The following is a 19,035-nucleotide window of genomic DNA, read 5'->3' on the forward strand; positions in this document are numbered from 1 at the left end:
AGATGCCTGTGACACACAGAGGCAAAAATTATACTATTAAATAATCTTTGTGAGTTTTTCAGTTATTAATTTTGTATTGATTTCTTTCTCCAGTTTTCATGTCACCTTTGTCATCTCTTATTCCTTTTACAACACTTTTTCATCCATTTCTGAGCTTCTTTAACAACTTCCAGAATACCTCGACACCCTCTTGATATTAATTTTCTATTTTCTTACCAAAGACTTCCCATGACTTTTGTTTAGCTCAAATAAGAGTACAAGCTGACTTATTTGCCATGAACTTTTGATATGCTTTCTTCTTTTCTTTGACTGCCTCTTTAACTTTCTGCATCCACCAAGGAGTTCTGATTTTTCTATCCTTGCAGACAACCTCACCACATGCCTCTCTAGCTGAATCAATCTGTGTTTTCTTCAAGGCCTGCCACTGACTCTCCAAGATTTGGTTCCTGTTCTCAAGCTCTTTAATTTTTTCTTGAATAATATTTGTGTATTTTAGTATACAATTTACATCTGAGAGCTGCTCAACTTTTATTTACTTTAAAACTTTCTTAATGTTCCTCTTTTCAATATGAAATTCTATTTTATCGTGCTCGAGACTAAATGATGATCTATTAACAATAACATTGTCAATGAGACTTTTCTTATTCCTTGACTCTTCTCTCCATGTGAATTTGTGCACATTTTTATGTTGGAATATGGTGTTAGTAATAACCAGTCCATGTCCTGAGCAGAAATCCAACAGGTATTTGCCATTATTATTAGCTTTGCTCTTTTCTCCAAATTTCCCCAAAATATTTTCGTATGTCTAACAATCATTTCCTACTCTGCTATTTAGATCTCCAACAAAGGCCAACTTTTCATTTTTCATTGTCAGTTGCTTTCTCTAAAGCCTCAAGAAATTCCTCCACTTCTATCTTAGTAGAACCTTCTCTGGGACCATAGGCACAAATAAGTCTCATTGTCCAGTTCCCCATTCTGACATTTGCCCACATCACTCTACTTGAGACTACCTGCCATTCAAGAAGATTAGTCTCGTATTTACTGTTGAATACTATGACTACTGCTTCTTTTCCTTGATTTTCATTAGCTAAAAAAATACATTTTGTATTTATTGCTCAGAAAGATCTCACCAGTTTTTGTCTTTTTTTGTTTATCAAGAGTCTATCAAGACTCATCGTGAGAGGTCCCTCCTAAGAAAAACACAGTTTATCATACCACTCCTTAACAGTTCTCGCTCTCACCACTCTATCAGGTAATGCATTCCACGGTTCAACCACTCTCCACACAAAGAAACCAATCCTCACCCTCTTGATCACAGTTTCCTTTCATAACTTCCAGGGATGGCCCCTTGTCAACATGACTTACCGCTGTTCAACCAAGCAAAAAAACTCTCCAGTGGCAACCCTGTAACCAACTCTCAAAAGTTTAAGTCTCAATCATATCACTTCTCCTTCTTCTATCCACCAAACTCTGCAGTCCACATTCCCTCAAGCAATCCTCATAACTAACATTGTACAGTCCAGAAATTGTCTTTGTTATCCACCTTTGTACCCTTTCCACAGTTAATTTATCCCCTTCAAATCCTGGGGACCAAATCTGAGAACAATAGTGTAAGCGTGGTCTGATCAGGGTCTTATACAATGGAATGATAACTCTTTTAGCTCTGCAGGTCAGCACCCTTCTCATTATTCTTCGCCCTTCTTCTCTTCACCACCTTTGCAATATGTTCCCTGAATTTCAGGTTTCTATCAATCATCAACCCCAGATCCCCTGTCTCCCCTACTTCCTCCAGTATAGCTCCTCTAATAGAGCAGTGTTCCAAACTTCAAGACCTTACATTTTGCTGCATTAAACCGATGCCCCCATTCATTTTCCCATATGTCTAGCTTATTCAAATCCTCCTGTAGGACAACCACATCTGCACTATTACTTATAACCCTTCCCAGCTTCACATCATCTGCAAACAACTGAATATCCCCCTGCAATCCACTGACAATATCATTGATATAAAGGTTAAACAATATAGGTCCCTGTGGGACCCCCACTTGTAACCCTCTGCCTCCTTGAAACTGCTCCTATTCCTCTAGTATTAAAATTTACTCATCCAGGATGAAATACACCAATAAAGTGTTCATTGAACAATTCCACTATGTAACCCCTTAGTGATCTGGAAATTATCCAATTCCTCAGCTAGCTCTATTTCTTTGTCATTTAGGCTTCTTATGTTGATAGTACTTATCTTGAACCCTGGTGATGTTGAATTGGGGGTGTGTTTTAGGATTTGTTACAGTAGCTGACTTTTCACTGTTCGCCATGATTCCCTGGCAAAAACAACAGGGGGGGGGGGGCTTGTTTAACTGGGCGATGCCACAGCCGGCATGAAATTTTGTCAAGTTGTACCATTATTTTATATTGTGGTTTAAGCCAATAAGAATACAGTTTGTTACGCTAAATCCCAAATTGTCAGCGTATCCATGTTTGTTCAATATCCAGGTAGATACCCAACAGGGTGCACCATGAGAAGGTAAGGATTGGACATTAGGTCAAAAGCCCTGGTTGGTTTTCTGCATTCCTTTAAATGCTATGTGGAGGTCTCTTCTTAGTTATACAGCTCTGACCCTTAAGTACCCCAAAGAAATTACTAACAAATTAAAACCTGTTGGCTGGTAGGCCGAGTGGTTAGTGTATCCACTCTTCACCCAAAAGGCTGCAGGTTCGAATCCCATCATGACTGCCTGTGGAAATAGCAGTGATGGTGGGTAGTAGATGGCGTTGATGTACATGATGAACGAATGGTTGTTGTGGTTTGTAGTAGCTGGAGGAGACAGAGAGTTGTAGAGTAGGTGTAGAGTAGTACCCTCCCTCGATGAGTCTTTTGACTCCATGGAGGTGTCATGTAATAATAATAATAATGTTAAACCACTCTCCAAAATGTATTTACAGGATACCTAAAATTCATAAATCCAATAAATTCATAAATTCTCTATGCCCTGTAGTTGACATATAGACAGTCCAACTTAAAAACTTGCTCAACAGTTAAGTCTCTTGTCACCTCCCTTCCTCAGTGGTAAATCCTCCACTTTTATAAAAACATTCTGTCCATTTCAAATCACATTGCATCCATACTTAGTATTGTACAGCTAATAGATATTATTGATTTAATAAAGTAATTTCTCCCCGATATCTTTAAATCATTCAAATTTATAATGTATGCAGTTTACTTTTCTCAGCAAGGAAAAATCTACAAACAGATCAATGGTACACAATACTCCAACCCCCCCCCCCCCACCAACTTTTACACTGAACACTTTGAGAACAAAGTACTTCCCACTTTCAAACTTAGTGTGGATATGCTTTGGTTTACCATTTGGTCCCATGGGCAAGACAATTTTAGATAACTATTTGCCTTTTCTTGACACCTGAGTCATTTGCCTTTCAGATGGTTCACTATCTCTTTTTATTTACAGAAAGTCAACACACATAGAGGATGTCTTCATAAACAATCACATCATCATCAGCACAACAATATGGAATTCTAAAAACACACAGAGAAAGGGTTGATGATGCAGCCCTTTCCAAAGAAAACTGCTTTCTTGGTCAATGGCTACAGCTCCCACAATCAATATATTCTCTATGCCCTGTAATTGACATATAGACAGTCCAACTTAAAAACTTGCTCAACAGTTAAGTCTCTTGTCACCTCCCTTCCTCAGTGGTAAACCCTCCACTTTTATAAAAACATTCTGTCCATTTCAAATCACATTGCATCCATACTTAGTATTGTACAACTAATAGATATTATTGATTTAATAAAGTAACTTCTCCCTGATATCTTTGAATTATTCAAATTTATAATGTATGCAGTTTACTTTCCTCAGCAAGGAAAAATCTACAAACAGATCAATGGTACACAATACTCCACCCCCCCCCACCAACTTTTACACTGAACACTTTGAGAACAAAGTACTTCCCACTTTCAAACTTAGTGTGGATATGCTTTGGTTTACCATTTGGTCCCATGGGCAAGACAATTTTAGATAACTATTTGCCGTTTCTTGACACCTGAGTCATTTGCCTTTCAGATGGTTCACTATCTCTTTTTATCTACAGAAAGTCAACACACATAGAGGATGTCTACATAAACAATCACATCATCATCAGCACAACAATATGGAATTCTAAAGACACACAGAGAAAGGGTTGATGATGCAGCCCTTTCCAAAGAAAACTGCTTTCTTGGTCAATGGCTACAGCTCCCACAAAATACATGCAGTATCCTCCCCCCCCACTTCCTTTTCTTATATCTGAGATGCATCTGAAAAGATAGCCAAAGTATACTAATAACATAGAACCTCCCACAACATTCAAGTCACATGTCAAATTAGCAACTTTGATCCACTCTCCTAAGGAAAAGCTCCATCTTCTGGCATATCCTGGAGTGTATGCAGTTTGCTGTGACTTACTACGGACAAACAGAAAGATCTGTTGCCTTGGAGAACATAAGAAATATATAAGCAATTCAGAAGGCTGAAATTTAGATGACTGGAGCAAAGCTCTCATAGTACCATCTATAAAAAGGGAAATAAAATAGAATGTGAGAATTGCAGAAAACTTTTCTCTACAGTGTTACAGGTAAGATTTATGTGAGCATACCTGAGAAGAGGTTAAGAAAAATTGTCAAACAGAGAGCAAGAGAGACCTTAAGAACAAACTAAGTGATTGGCATAATGTCAAGAGAAAAGCTGTTCCAAATGCTATATTTATTTTGTAAATTGGACATGGTACTGCCTACATTTAGGTATACTTAAATACTATATTTAAGTACACACAGCCTATTTTTAAGTTTTAAGTCAGTATTTAGAATTGAAAGAAGTACAGAGAGATGCTAGATGTAAAATCAGGTGTGAGACAAGGATAAACACTATCTTCACTGTTATTCGTCATCCAAATAAATGAATCACATATTCTTCAAAATGTAACTTATCTATATGGATGACAGTATTAAGGAAAGTGGCATTAAACCTGATATCAAAATTGGAGATATTTAGTTCTTTACTTTATGTGGATGATGCTATGCCCCTAAATAAATCCAGCCTTATAAGATTCTTTAACTATAATGAAAAACCACTGTAACAAATAGAACATTAAATGTTCTATTTAATTATATAAGATTTGACAGTGTACCAAAAAGACCAAAATGGAGAACCAATAGAATAAACTATTTTTGTTATTTAGACATAATTTTCAATGAAGAAGGCAAATTAAATATGGAAATAGGCATCTGATATAAATTTTAAACAGAGCAATTAGTCGAAACACTAAACTAGCTGTACACTAGACAGTATTCAAACCAATTTTAATTTATGGATCTGAAAGCTGAGTTAGAAATAAAACAGTTGTTTAATGACTGGAGATCACAGACATGAGAGGTTCTGAAAAAAAAATTCATGGAGTGATCAAGTTCTTGGAGTGAACAAGATGGCATTAATGGTGGAATCATAGTAAAAATGAAGATATTAGGATGGGACTTGATGCTGCTAGCATTCAGGAATTAAGCAGAATGGGAGAAAAACAGATTAGCAAAGCAGGTGCTTGATGCTAAGATGGCAGGTAAAACACCCAGACCAAGTTCTTAGGTGGACTGATGTAGTTTGAAGTGCTTTAGAAGACTAAAATATAAGATTTGACAATACTAATGTCCTGGCAGACTAATTTGGAAGAATAATCATCAACAGGAAGTTCATAATGTAATCTTTTCATGTAGTACTGTCACAGAATTCTGTACACTCCCTAAATTTAAGATACTTATCAGGAGTTTCAGGATGATGATGATATGATGAATTACAGACACAGCTCTTTTCCTCTCTGTAACTATCCTGCTCATTTTAATAAAAAATGTTTTTTCCTACATTAGATATCCAAAATATTTTCCCTCTTTGCTTGTTTCTAAGCTCTGCAAAATTTTCAATGCTCAACCACTTTATGATAAATCCATGATGACAAAGAAAACACCAACTGGAACAACATTCTTTTTAATCTCTTAATGATTTTCAACAGAGAGCATACTTTTGTTTTTAATAGAGATAGAAGTATAAATTGAGAATAAATAAGCAATGTAAAAGAATTTGAAACAGACTAATTATTCATAAACAAGCATAAATTAAAGTCTGATTTGTGTGAAATCCAAAGTTAAACTGATTTACCAATGACTGCAGTAACTGGGAGTTAAATATGTTTATATCTGAGCAAGGTTGGCATAGTAGAGAGTGTCATCTCCAATGGAATCTGTGCCTGTGGACAAATAGCAGGCAAATCCCACTGAATATATGGTGATGATCTCCTAGTGGGAGAACATTACCTTACTTACTGGAAGTCTCAAGTGGCTTAGGAAAACAGTTCCAACTCAGAATAGTTTTTGGATTATGTAATGCTCTCTCTCCCATCTCACAAAGTACTCAATAGTCAAGAACCTTTTTTGTGGGTATGATTCACATAAAAAAGTTTGTCACTGTTTTTTAATCAAGCTGCAGTCTGAGAGTAATGCAATGAATATTAAACTCCAGATATCAAAAACAAATCCAGAATACAGAGAGACATTTGACTGCTAACCCACATTTTTATTGTTCAGATGAGAAAAAGGACTTATCTGAGTAGTGAAAACATGTTGATTACAAGCAAGCAACAAGAAGTACTTCGTTGCTATGCTTTCCAAAGAATCTAATGTGGCAAACTATGTGCATGTAGGTTGAGCAATTTTTTTTCCTCAGTCCAATGGGCTGCTGAGGTCGAGTAATCTTCTTATAAATCTTTTTCATAAAGGCAGGATGGTTAATCCTAATTCTGCAGTCTGCTTATCTTCTGACGTGTATTCTCTAGCAGGTTTGTCTGTTTTACAGAGGTGGGAAAAATAATTTCTGGAAAGGTAAATCCTATCACCTCTGTACAAGAATGACTAGCTTGTCTCATCTGAAAAATATTTATAATGGTTTCTGTCTTAGAATTGAAATCTAGATTTACCCACCTACCAAATGCAAAGGCTTATTAAAGTAAGTTTCACAGCTTACACATGGAACAAAAATTCTATTGAATTTATTCAAAAACTCCGATATATTTCATCCAACATTATGTGGACATCATCAGGGAGATAGACTGTTAACTACATTAAAAAATGTTCAAATTAGCAAGTCATCATGTGTATGCATCGGTCGCAGCTGAAGTATATGAAATTACACTATTATAATTCAAAGGAACAATGTAAGTTGGTAGATATATATTTACAATAAATTAAAATAATCATTAATTGTTCATAAGCTTCTTTTAAAATTAATAATTATTTTAATTTATCTACATAACTTACTACACTGTTCCTTTGAATTCTAATAGTGTAATATCATATATTTCAACTGCGACCAAGACATAAGCCAATATACGCATGATTTATGGCTCATTATGAATGAGCCATAAATCATGCGTAATCATGCTCACAATGAATAAAATATATTGCATCTTTTGAATAAATTTTATCATTTTTGTTACATGTGTAAGTCATGAAACTTATTTTAATATGTCTAAGGTGAATGTTCCATTAAAGTTATTAAATGCAAAAGTTATCAGTAACAGATTTAGAAGGTGCTGATATATAGTTAAGTACATGAAAGGATAAAACCAGTGGTTGTAGAGGTATTATTGTCAGTATAATACCTCTACAATTTGATATAACAGTTGTTGAGGTTTACATTATGCCTAAAAACATCAGCCTTAAGTTAAGGGAATAATAAATCCCATATTATTTTACAGCTGGGTACGAAACTCGGAGATCGAAATTCATTGAAATCTAAGAGTTTCATGCCGAAGAACTATCGGCGAGTCCAAGCGCAAGTCATCACTTGGGTAGTACAACACTATGGCAACTAGTGTCAAAGGTGGAGCAAGTTCTGTCACTATCCTTAATATTTTCTCATAATGTAAAACGCAGCTCCTAGGAGATGTATTACTGTTTTACATTATGAGAAGAGGTCACTACCCAGACTGGTTTCGACCTTTATTGAGGTCTCATCAGTGAGTAGGTAGACCTGGAATACCAAGGTTTAAGTGAATCAAACTTACATATACTGCCACTAACGAATTGCCAGACTGGCGTACCCATATATTATTATTACTACGATAAAGAGCCAAGAGTTCGGTTCACTTAAACCTTGATATTCCAGGTCTACCTACTCACTGATGAGACCTCAATAAAGGTCGAAACTGGTCTGGGTAGTGATCTCTCCTCATAATGTAAAACAGTAATACATCTTCTAGGAGCTGCGTTTTACATTATGAGAAAATATTAAGGATAGTGACGGAGCTTGCTCCACCTTTGACACGAGTTGCCATAGTGTTGTACTACCCAAGTGATGACTTACGCTTGGACTTGCCGATAGTTCTTCGGCATGAAACTCTTAGATTTCGATGGATTTCGATCTCCGAGTTTCGTACCCAGCTGTAAAATAATATGGGATTTATTATCCCCTTAACTTAATTTATGTCGCTGGAAAAAAATAGCCTCTTGGCTCTTTATTGAATATCAGCCTTCTCATAAAGTGTAATGTATTTTAGGCTTTTTGGTAAGCTTAAGTACATGTATCTTAAGTAAAGATAATCAAAACTGATTATCCATAAATATGGAAAGAGAAACAACTATCCCTGATTCCAGATACACTGATGTTCAAAACAGCGAACACTATTTCTGAAGATCGCCATTTTCAGATGCAGATTCAGACGAATAAGTAAATTGTGTTTAAAGAAAGCTCTTTTCATGAAGGAATAAAGTTGCAGACTTGGATGTCTTGTAATGTCTATGGAGAATTATTTCCAATAATTCTCCATGCATGGAAGAATTACTGGAAAACCTGAAGAAAGCTACAGAATTACTGATATTGCCAAATAGTTTGGAATCTCAAATTCATTGTATCCAGGCTCTGGGCAGCATTTCAAACTAATGGAATGTTTTCCAGACATTTGCTAAGAGGTTGCCCTCGCTCTACCATGGAGCATGAAGACAAATTTTTGGTTATAACAGCAAAATGCAATTGATGCAATACAGCAGGTCAGCTTGTAAGTTGGCTCCAGTAAAAGCACAGGCATGCAGATATCTCAAAAAACTGTGGCAAGATGTCTGTGACAAGTAGGTCTATAGCTTGGATTCCTTTATCCACAGCTTATCATAGAGTACATTTTCAGTGGTGTTGTATCCATAAAAATTGGACAAGACACCAGTGGGCTAATGTACTCTTTACAGATGAGCTGTTTAGTCTTTCCTCAACTCCAAGGAGTTGAGGAAAGACTCCAAAGCAACTCCAAGGAGTCTAGATGTGACACTTGATCTGCACAAAAGTGGTACTGCTTACCATTGCGAGACTGTTCTTGAAGGGGATAAATATGGCATTGTGGGGAGGCATTATGCTTAATGGATGTACCGAGATACAAGTGCGGGAAAAAGGGACTATGACTGGTGAACGATATTGCAATGAAGTTCTTCAATGTCATGTTTGATTGTTCCATGGTGCTGTAGATGAAGAATTAATTTTTATGGATGACAATGCCACACCACATCATACACAAGCAGTGGAAATACTTCTGGAGATTGAGGATATTAAACAAATTGTGTGGCCAGCATGCTCCCCAGATCTGAACCTCATAGAAAATGCTAGTGATGCAATAGGGAGATGCATTACTGCTCAAATTTCCACTCCAGAAAACAACAAGGACAAGTAGGTCTATAGCTCACTCCTCCTTGCTCCGAAGGAGGAGTGAGCTAGTTTACCTCAAGAACTAATGAATCACTTTATGCTAAGCATGGTACAACATTGAAAGAGCTGCATTGCAGTTCGTGGTGGAAATATTCCATACTGACATGTCTCTTTACATAGTTTCCTGTAAGCACTGTACATTAATTCCTTAACTACAATCCTTATAAAATTTGTAACCTTTGCCAAAAATGTATTCCAATTCAATCTGTATGAAATTCATAACACATTTTTTGTGTAATATGACTTATTAGTATGTTGGTAATAAATTTATGTCCATATTTGACTGTATTCATGATCATTTTTTCATATAGAGGTAAAATTGCAGTTTTTACCTCTATATAGTGGTAAAAATGCAGTTTTTACCTCTATATTTTATCTCTATCAACTTTATTATTATTATTATTAATATTATTCCGGTCAACTCCAAGGAGTCTACAGACTCATCGAGGGAGGCCCTAACATCATGTCAAGAACAACTATTCGACATTCACACAGTATCTATCATACCTCGCCTTGAACTTATTCATGGTCGTAGCACCCACAACAGACTCTGGCAGCTTATTCCACTCATTCACCACTCTCCAAGTAAAAAACCTAGCTCTAACACCCCTGCTAACCAGATTCTTGTCCAGCTTACATGTATGGCCCCTAGTCTTCCCACCATCAGTCCTATTCTCAAAAATATCTTCTGGATTATTATTATAGAAACTCTTCAGTAATTCGAATGTCTCAATCATATCACTCCTTTTCCGCCTATCAAAAAATTTTTACAGCCCACAAATCTTCAACCTGTTCACATAAGGTTCATTCCACAGACCTGCTATCATCTTGGTCACTCGTCTCTGGATCCTCTCCACCTCCTCCCCATCAAGAAGAAACCCTGGTACCCATATCTGGGCACAGTAGTCTAGATGGGGTCTTATCAAGGCTCGATACAGGGGAACAATAACTTGTTTGTCTCTGCTTGTTAAAGTATTTTTCAGCTACCAAGTGATTTGATGAGCTGATTTAGCCACTTTTGCAATGTGTTCCCTAAACTTCAATTCCCTATCCACCAACACTCCCAAATCCTTGGCCTCATCAATCTCCTGGAGCACGGTTCCACCAATGTGATATACTGCTGCTATTCTATTCACCCCAAAATGCATAACCTTACACTATGCCACATTAAATTGACATCCGTTTTCCTTAGCTCAGTCCTCCAAACTATCCAAATCATCCTGAAAAATGTTGACATCCTGTGCGCTCACAATTGCTCTACCCAACTTTGTATCATCAGCAAACAAGTGAACACTTCCTCTCAGATCCTTTCCTATATCGTTAATGAACAAATTGAAAAGTAGTGGTCCAAGAACAGAGTCCTGTGGCAGACCACTAGTCACAAGCTGTCTTTTGGACTCAACTCCTGAATAAACCACTCTCAGGTATTTCTCCATCAACCACCCTCCTATCCATCTCACCAACCCTATATCCAGACCCATCTGCTCAGTTTACTGATTAGAGTTGCAAGGTCCAGTAGAATCAATGTAAACCCATTACCCTTATCCAGTTCAGCTGTCACTGTGTTATAAAACGTGAGCAAGTTACTGAGGCATGATCTACCCTTCACAAACCATATTGTCCCCCATACAATATCCCATTTTCACCTATCCAATCCTGTATTCTTTTCTTGACTAATTTCTCCAAGACCTTGACAACGATTACTGATATGCTAATCTGTCAGTAATTTACAACAGCAGCCTTGGAACCTCCTTTATGCAGTGAAACTATTTCCCCCAATCTTTTGGATATTAGTGTAGATATACAAGGTGGTCTCAAAGGTTCTCGGCCTAACAATGAAAAAACGAATTTATAATTTCAAAATTATTTGTATTTTTCAACATAATCTCCAGTAAGACTAATACATTTATTTCAGCCATGCTCCAGTGCAATTATCCCAAATTATTTCAAGATAATTAATAAGCATCCCAAAACACTGATGCCATGACCTTTCCTGCTGATGGAACCGACTTTGTCTTCTTTGCTGCTGAACAACCGGCTTCTGTCGACTGTTTGGATTCTGGTGTGTAATAGTGAATCCAAGTCTCATCCATAGTAATAAATTGATGCACAAAATCAGTTTTATTCTTGTTAAAATGCTCGAAGTTTTTGTTCAGAGATTTTCATGCGAGTGTGTTTTTGATCTGCTGTGAGCAAGCGTGGCACCCATTTTGCGCAAAGCTTTTTCATTTGCAATTCTTCATGCAAAATATATCCTACACTTTCTTTTGAAATGCCTATAGTCTCAGCAATTTCATGCACATTGACTCGCCAGTCATATAATACCATATCGTGCACTTGATCAATGACTTCTGGTGCTGTTACATTTTTTGGACATCCTTTACTTGGATCATCTTCAAGGCTGGTACAGTGATGTTTAAAATCGGCAACCCATTTCTTAATTGTCAAAAACGAAAGAGAAGAGTACCCATAAACTTTTATGAACTTCTAATGAATTTCTATTGGTGTTAAACCTTCTTTAACAAAAAATTTTATAACCATGCGATACTCAATTTTATTCATTTCAAGGGATATAGACAACATTTTTGCTTCAGACAGCTGTATAAAACAAACTACTTGATAAAATGACTATCAATTCACATGGATGATTATGACAGATGTACCAACTTAGAAATAAAAAAACTCTTGCCGATAGTGTTGCCATCTATGGTTGAGGCCGAGAACTTTTCAGACCACCCTTGTGTGTGTGTGTGTGTGTGTGTGTGTGTGTGTGTGTGTGTGTGTGTGTGTGTGTGTGTGTGTGTGTGTGTGTATATAAATACATACACACATATATATAAGCAGAGGATGCTTAAGGATCAAAGTTGTATAACTGAGAGGAGACCTCCAGATAGCATTTAAAGGAATACGGAGAACTGACCAGTGCTTCTGACCTAACGTCCAATCCTCACCTTCTCGTGGTGCACCGTGATAGGTATCTACCTGGATACCGAAAGAGGATGGGCTGGCAATTTGGGATTTAGCTGACCAAATTGTATTCTTATTGGCTTAAACCAAAATACAGAATGATGATACAACATGACAGAATTTCATGCCAGCTGGGGCATCTCCCAGTTAAACAAGGCCACTGGTTGTTTTCGCCAGGGAACCAGAGCGAACAGCGAAAAGTCAGCTACTGGAACAAATCTTAAAATACACCCGAACTCAACATCACCAGAGTTCCAGATTGGTACTATCAACATAAGAAGCCTAAATGTAAAGAAATGGAGCTAGCTGAGATATTAGATAAGTACCAGATCAACATAATAGGGATGATTGAAACAAAAAAGACAAAAACTGGTGAAATCTTTCTGAGCAATAATTCAGGCAATGACAATCAAGGAAAAGGAGTAACCATGGTATTCAACACTAAATACGAGGCTAATTTTCTTGAATGGCTGGCAGACTCAAGTAGAGTGATGTGGGCAAATATCAGAATGGGGATATAATAAATTTAGTTTAATCTTTTATCCAAGTGTGAGCAAACAAAGTTTGCGCCTGAAAATATCTTCAGGACAGGGGTAAGGTAGTACAACACCGGGAAACTCGTAGCAAAGATGGACCAAGCTAACATCACTCCTATCTCAGTATCTCCCATAATGCAAAACACATCTCCCTGCGGATATGTATAATGTTATGCATTAAGGGAAGGGCCACTACCCAGACTAGTTTCAAACTTTATTGAGCTCTCTTCAGTGGGAGCCAGGCCCAGAAGTGGAGATACAGGCAGAAGCAATGGCAAGGTCATCTTTACCTATAGGAGTTGCCAAAAGATTGGCCACCTTTTTATTAAGTTACTCTGGATTTAGAGAAAGATGTTGAAAGTTTATTTTTTTCTTAGTTAGACTATAATAAATTTAGTTTAATCCTTTATCCAAGTGTGAGCAAACAAAGTTTGTGCCTGAAAATATCTTCAGGACTCGGGTAAGGTAGTACAACACCGGGAAACTCGTAGCAAAGGTGGACCAAGCTAACATCACTAATATCTCAGTATCTCCCATAATGCAAAACACATCTCCTTGTGGATATGCATAATGTTATGCATTAAGGGAAGGGCCACTACCCCGACTAGTTTCGACCTTTATTGAGGTCTCTTCAGTGGGAGCCAGGCCCAGAAGTGGAGATACCAGGCAGAAGCAATGGTGAGGTCATCTTTACCTATAGGAGTTGTCCAAAGATGTGCCACCTTTTATTAAATTACTCTGGATTTAGAGAAAGATGTTGAAAGTTTATTTTTCACTTGGATAGACTATAATAAATTTAGTTTAATCCATTATCTAAGTGTGAGCAAACAGTCTGTGCCTGAAAATATCTTCAGGACTGGGGCAAGGTAGTACAACACCGGGAAACTCGTAGCAAACATCACTCCTATTTCAGTATCTCCCATAATGCAAAACACATCTCCTTGCGGATATGCTTCCACTGAAGAGACCTCAATAAAGGTAGAAACTAGTCTCGGTAGTGGCCCTTCACTTAATGCATAACATTATACATATCCGCAAGGAGATGTGTTTTGTATTATGGGAGATACTGAGATAGAAGTGATGTCAGCTTGGTCCAGCGTTGCTACGAGTTACCTGGTGTCATACTACCTTACCCAGTCATGAAGATATTTTCAGGTGCAAACTTTGATTGCTCACACTTGGATAAAGGATTAAACTAAATTTATTATAGTCTAACCAAGTGAAAAATAAACTTTCAACATTAGAATGGGAAACTGGACAATGAGACTTATTTCTGCTTATGGTCCAACAGATGGCTCTACTAAGGTAGAGGTGGAGGAATTTTTTGAAGCTTTAGAGAAAGCAACTGACACAATGAAAAAGTCAAAATCGGTCCTTGTTGGGGATCTAAATACCAGAGTAAGAAATGAATATCAGACATATAAAAATATTTTGGGCAAATTTGGAGAAAAGAGTAAAGCTAATAATAATGGCAAATACCTGTTGGATTTCTGCTCAGGACATGGACTGGTTATTACTACCACAATAGTCCAACATAAAAATGTGTACAAATTCACATGGAGAGGCAAGGAATAAGAAAAGTCTCAATGACTATGTTATTGTCAATTGTGATGTTTTCTCCCTGATGCAGGACACCAGAGCGTACAGAGGATTTGAAATTGGAAGTGATCACTATTTAGTCTTGAGCAGAATAAAATTGAATTTCATAATGAAAAGAAAAACATGTAAGAAAGTTTTAAAGCGAATAAAAGTTGAGCAGCTCTCAGATGTGAACTGTAGACTAAAATACACAAACATTATTGAAGAAATAATGAAAGAGTTTGAGAACAGGAGCCAAACCTTGAGATTCAGTGGTAAGCACTGAAGAAAACACTGATTGATTCAGCCAGAGAGGCATGTGCTGCAAGAATAGAAAAATCAGAACTAAATGGTGGACACAGGAAGTTAAGGAGGCTGTGAAAGAAAAGAAGAAAGCATATCAAAAGTTAATGGCAAATAAGTCAGCTTGTGCTCTTAGAGAATACAGAGACAAATGTAAGAAAGCTCAACACTGTGTAAAACTAGCTAAACAAAAGTGATGAGAAGACTTTGGTAAGAACATTGAAAATAAATATCAAAGTGGCAAGATATTCTGGAGGTTATTGAAGAAGCTCGGAAATGGAGGAAAGAGTGCTGTAAAAGGAATTAGAGATGATAAAGGTGACATGAAAATTTTAAATTGTAACCTATAGAACAAGTAAAACATTCTAGCTACTTAGACATGGTTTTTTAGTGTAGTTGGTAAATTAAATATGGAAATAGATAACAGAATCAACAAAGCAGGTAGTATAGGAAGTCAATTGAATAAATTTATATGGAATAAGAGAGAAATTAGTCAAACCACTAAATTATCTGTATATAAGACATGTTCAAACCAATTTTAACTTATGGATCTGAGAGCTGGATCAGAAGTAAAACACTTGACCAAAGTGTTTTACTTTGGTCAAGTAAAAGTAGAGTCCTCAGATATGAGAGTCCTGAGAAAGATTAGGTGCATGAACAGATGGCATCAGTGGCAATATCAATTTCAATATCAATTAAAAACGAGGATATTAAGAAAGAATGTGACATTGTCAGCATCCAAGAATGCATTAGCAGAACTAATCTCAGGTGGTATGGTCACTTAAACAGAATCTGAGAGGAAAGATTAGAAAAACAAGTGTTCTCTGCCAGGTTGGCAGGAAAAAGATCCAGAGGAAGACCAATATGTAGATGGATTGATGCAGTAAAACGTGCCTTAGAAGACAGAAATATAAGATCTGATAATGTTGGAGTCTTGACAGATAACAGTTTAATTTGGAGGAAAAATTGTTGATAGGAAGTTAATATTATGTAAATCTTTCATGTAGTACTATCATACCCTGTACCCCTCCCCTCTCTGTTGAGGGTACATGGGGAATTTGATGATGATATAAAGCAATCTCTCAATTAATGTGCCCCCAATTAGTGCGTTTCGATTAGTGTGTCATTTTTTTTCTATACCCAAATTCGATTAGTGCACTAATATACATCTCAAAAATAAATGTTACAGATTTAAAAAATTTTTCTCTCTGTACATTTTTATGGCTAACTATTTTAAAAAACCACTCACTGGGATGAAATAATTTAGTTACCAATTTAAAACATTTTCCAAAGTGAATTTTAACGACATACTACACTATTTCCATGTACACCGTGTTCCAAATTTACTGCCAAAATATAATTCATCTGCTAATTATAGAGCCTTTTGATGATCATATCTTGTCCCTCCTGTGAAACTGTTTTCCTTAATTTTTTAATTTAAAGTATTTTCCCAGCCTTTCATCAGGAGTAAAAGAATTAGTGAACAAAAAAGTGGAAGTGTCAAAATGATTTGAAAAGTAATCTCATTGGATGAAAAACTTGGAATAATAAAGAAAAATGAACAAGGCGAGTCCAGAGCAAAGATAGGACAAGAACACAAAAATGGGTGAATCAACTATAAGGGGCAATTTTAAGCAAAGCTGCTGAATACAAAGAGAAAGGTAAGACTGCTTCAAGTTTATCATGCATGCAGACCACTCGAAATCAAAGTATTATAATGATTGAATTAGAGAAATTTCTTTCTACACGGATCGAAGATTGTAACCAAAAAATGGATTCTGCTAAACACTGACTTTATTAAATCAAAAGTATTAAGTCTTTTTGCAACCTTGAAAGAAAGAGTTATCAATGATGGAAAAGAAGAAGAAGAATTCCACACTAGTGCTAGGTGGTTTGAGCGTTTCAAAAAATAGAAATAGCCATGAGGCTTTGAATCACAGGTGAAGCTACATGTGCAGATAACAAGGTGGCCACAAATTATCCAGAAATTTTGAAGAAAATTGTGGAAGAAGGGAGGGGACTATTGTGACTAACAAATATTTAATGTCAATGAAACCAGCCTTTTTTGGAAGCAAATGCCTTCCAAGACTTTTCTGGCTAAATCACAGAAATCTTGGCCTGGTTATAAAATCTCAAAGTCGAATGACATTTCTGCTAGCAATATGTGAGCTGTTTGGAATCATATTCTTCCACATTGTGCAAAATGATTTTAGAGGCTTTTCAAATGAATCTAAGTTAATTAAATCTTATTCTGAGAAATTGGGTGATTCCACCCTGTAAAATTTAGATGCACAAAGGAAGATCCTGAAGAATATGAAGAAAATTTAATTGCTGACAAGCCCAAAGAGATTTCACAGAAACAATTTGAAAATGTTTGTACAATTGAAGTTTTTAAGCAGCAATGCTTAGAGGCTGGCCCTGATGAAGAGAGAAGTAGTAAAATTTACAGAAGAATAGAAGGGGCAATAGGGCCATATCAGTTGTATATAAGTAACAGAATGCCTGCCAAACTACGTTAGCTCAATTCTTTGTTAAGAAGTAAAATAATAAATTGATATTCTGAATATGTTTTATTGTTTCTCAGCTTCATGGTTTTCCTTTAACTAGGCCCTGAGATATATGCTAATTCTTTTATAAAAAATAAGGATCAAAAAAGAAATTTCAGGAATGAATTATACTTTTTTCCCATAGGTTATAATATTCGATTAATGCGCCTGTTTTAAAAGAACACATTAGCTGCATTAATCAAGGGACTGCTGTATATGCAGTTGACTCTCAGAACACAAACACCACTATAACTGAGAGATCAACAAATTGCTTTAGGTACAATGGTATGGCAAAGAAATTTGCATAGCAAACTGTTCCCTTGGCATTATAAGTCTGCTGTAGAGAGAGTCAACTGTATTGTTGACTCTCTCTCTCCCTCTGCATTATTGACACTTTATGCAGCTTCATGTATTGACAGTTTATATTGCTGTATAAAACAAAAATTGATGCATGCAAATGAAACTTCCATTGTCTCTGTTATAAGATGTGGGTTTGAATCACTGTAGCATAAATGTTTGCAAATATTACAATGAGAGATGATTTTCATTAGCTGGTGTAATACCACCACTCTGCTTATCGGAGACCTGGAGTAACTTAAAAAATAATATCACTTTTAGTTTTTAGAGCAAAAGTGTTCCAGATTACCTAATCTTTCATCCATCCATAGTGGTGTTGTCCTCTTATGAGTGCAAAATTAATTATCATAAAGAAGCTTTAAATCTTGATCATCCATCCTCAAGTGTATGGGCGTTCAATTAAAGTTGCTGGGATGAGTCAGTCAAGAAAATCCAATTCTTAAGATCCTTACTGAAAACTTGTTATTAAGGAGAACCAGAAAAAGTTGAAGTATCTCACTGAATGAAATGTTTTAAGGATGTTTATTTCCAAAAACTAATCCTGGGAAGAGGGGAATATATATATTTTACTATTACTAAATAACATCTGCAAGGATTCATCATGGGAAGGCACACTACACACACACAATTCACTGACTCCCCATTGTGTGTGTGTTCTCTTGGCCAATTTGTCTGCAAAAAAAAAAAAAGAAGTTTCTGGGAGAAAAATCCCTTCTACATCTGCATGAGATTAGTTAACTTACCTTCAACTGAAAATGCCCATATAAAGATTCCTCTATTGTGACAAGAATCCAAATCAAGTTTTTTCCCAATCGAAGGATGCAATGTCCTATTGTTCTTCTAACTGGTTACCAGTACTTACGTTCTTCCAAATTCATTATAAAAGCAATGCTAGAAAGAAACTGTTTCTTTGGTCTTTACTGGTTTTGTTCCAATATAATTAATTATGCTTGTCTG

The 19,035-nt window shown here is 36.3% G+C and overlaps 1 protein-coding gene across 1 annotated transcript in view; it reads right to left on the bottom strand.

Annotated features, from left to right (window-relative positions):
• Window positions 1–19,035, bottom strand: part of LOC150099931 (RPA-related protein RADX-like) — a 273,154-nt gene that overhangs the window by 28,993 nt on the left and 225,126 nt on the right. The window lies entirely within an intron of this gene.

The sequence above is a fragment of the Typopeltis vanoorti genome, chromosome 13, assembly GCF_054136105.1.
Source record: "Typopeltis vanoorti isolate ZY-2024b chromosome 13, IOZ_Tvanoo_1.0, whole genome shotgun sequence".
NCBI lineage: Eukaryota > Metazoa > Arthropoda > Arachnida > Uropygi > Thelyphonidae > Typopeltis > Typopeltis vanoorti.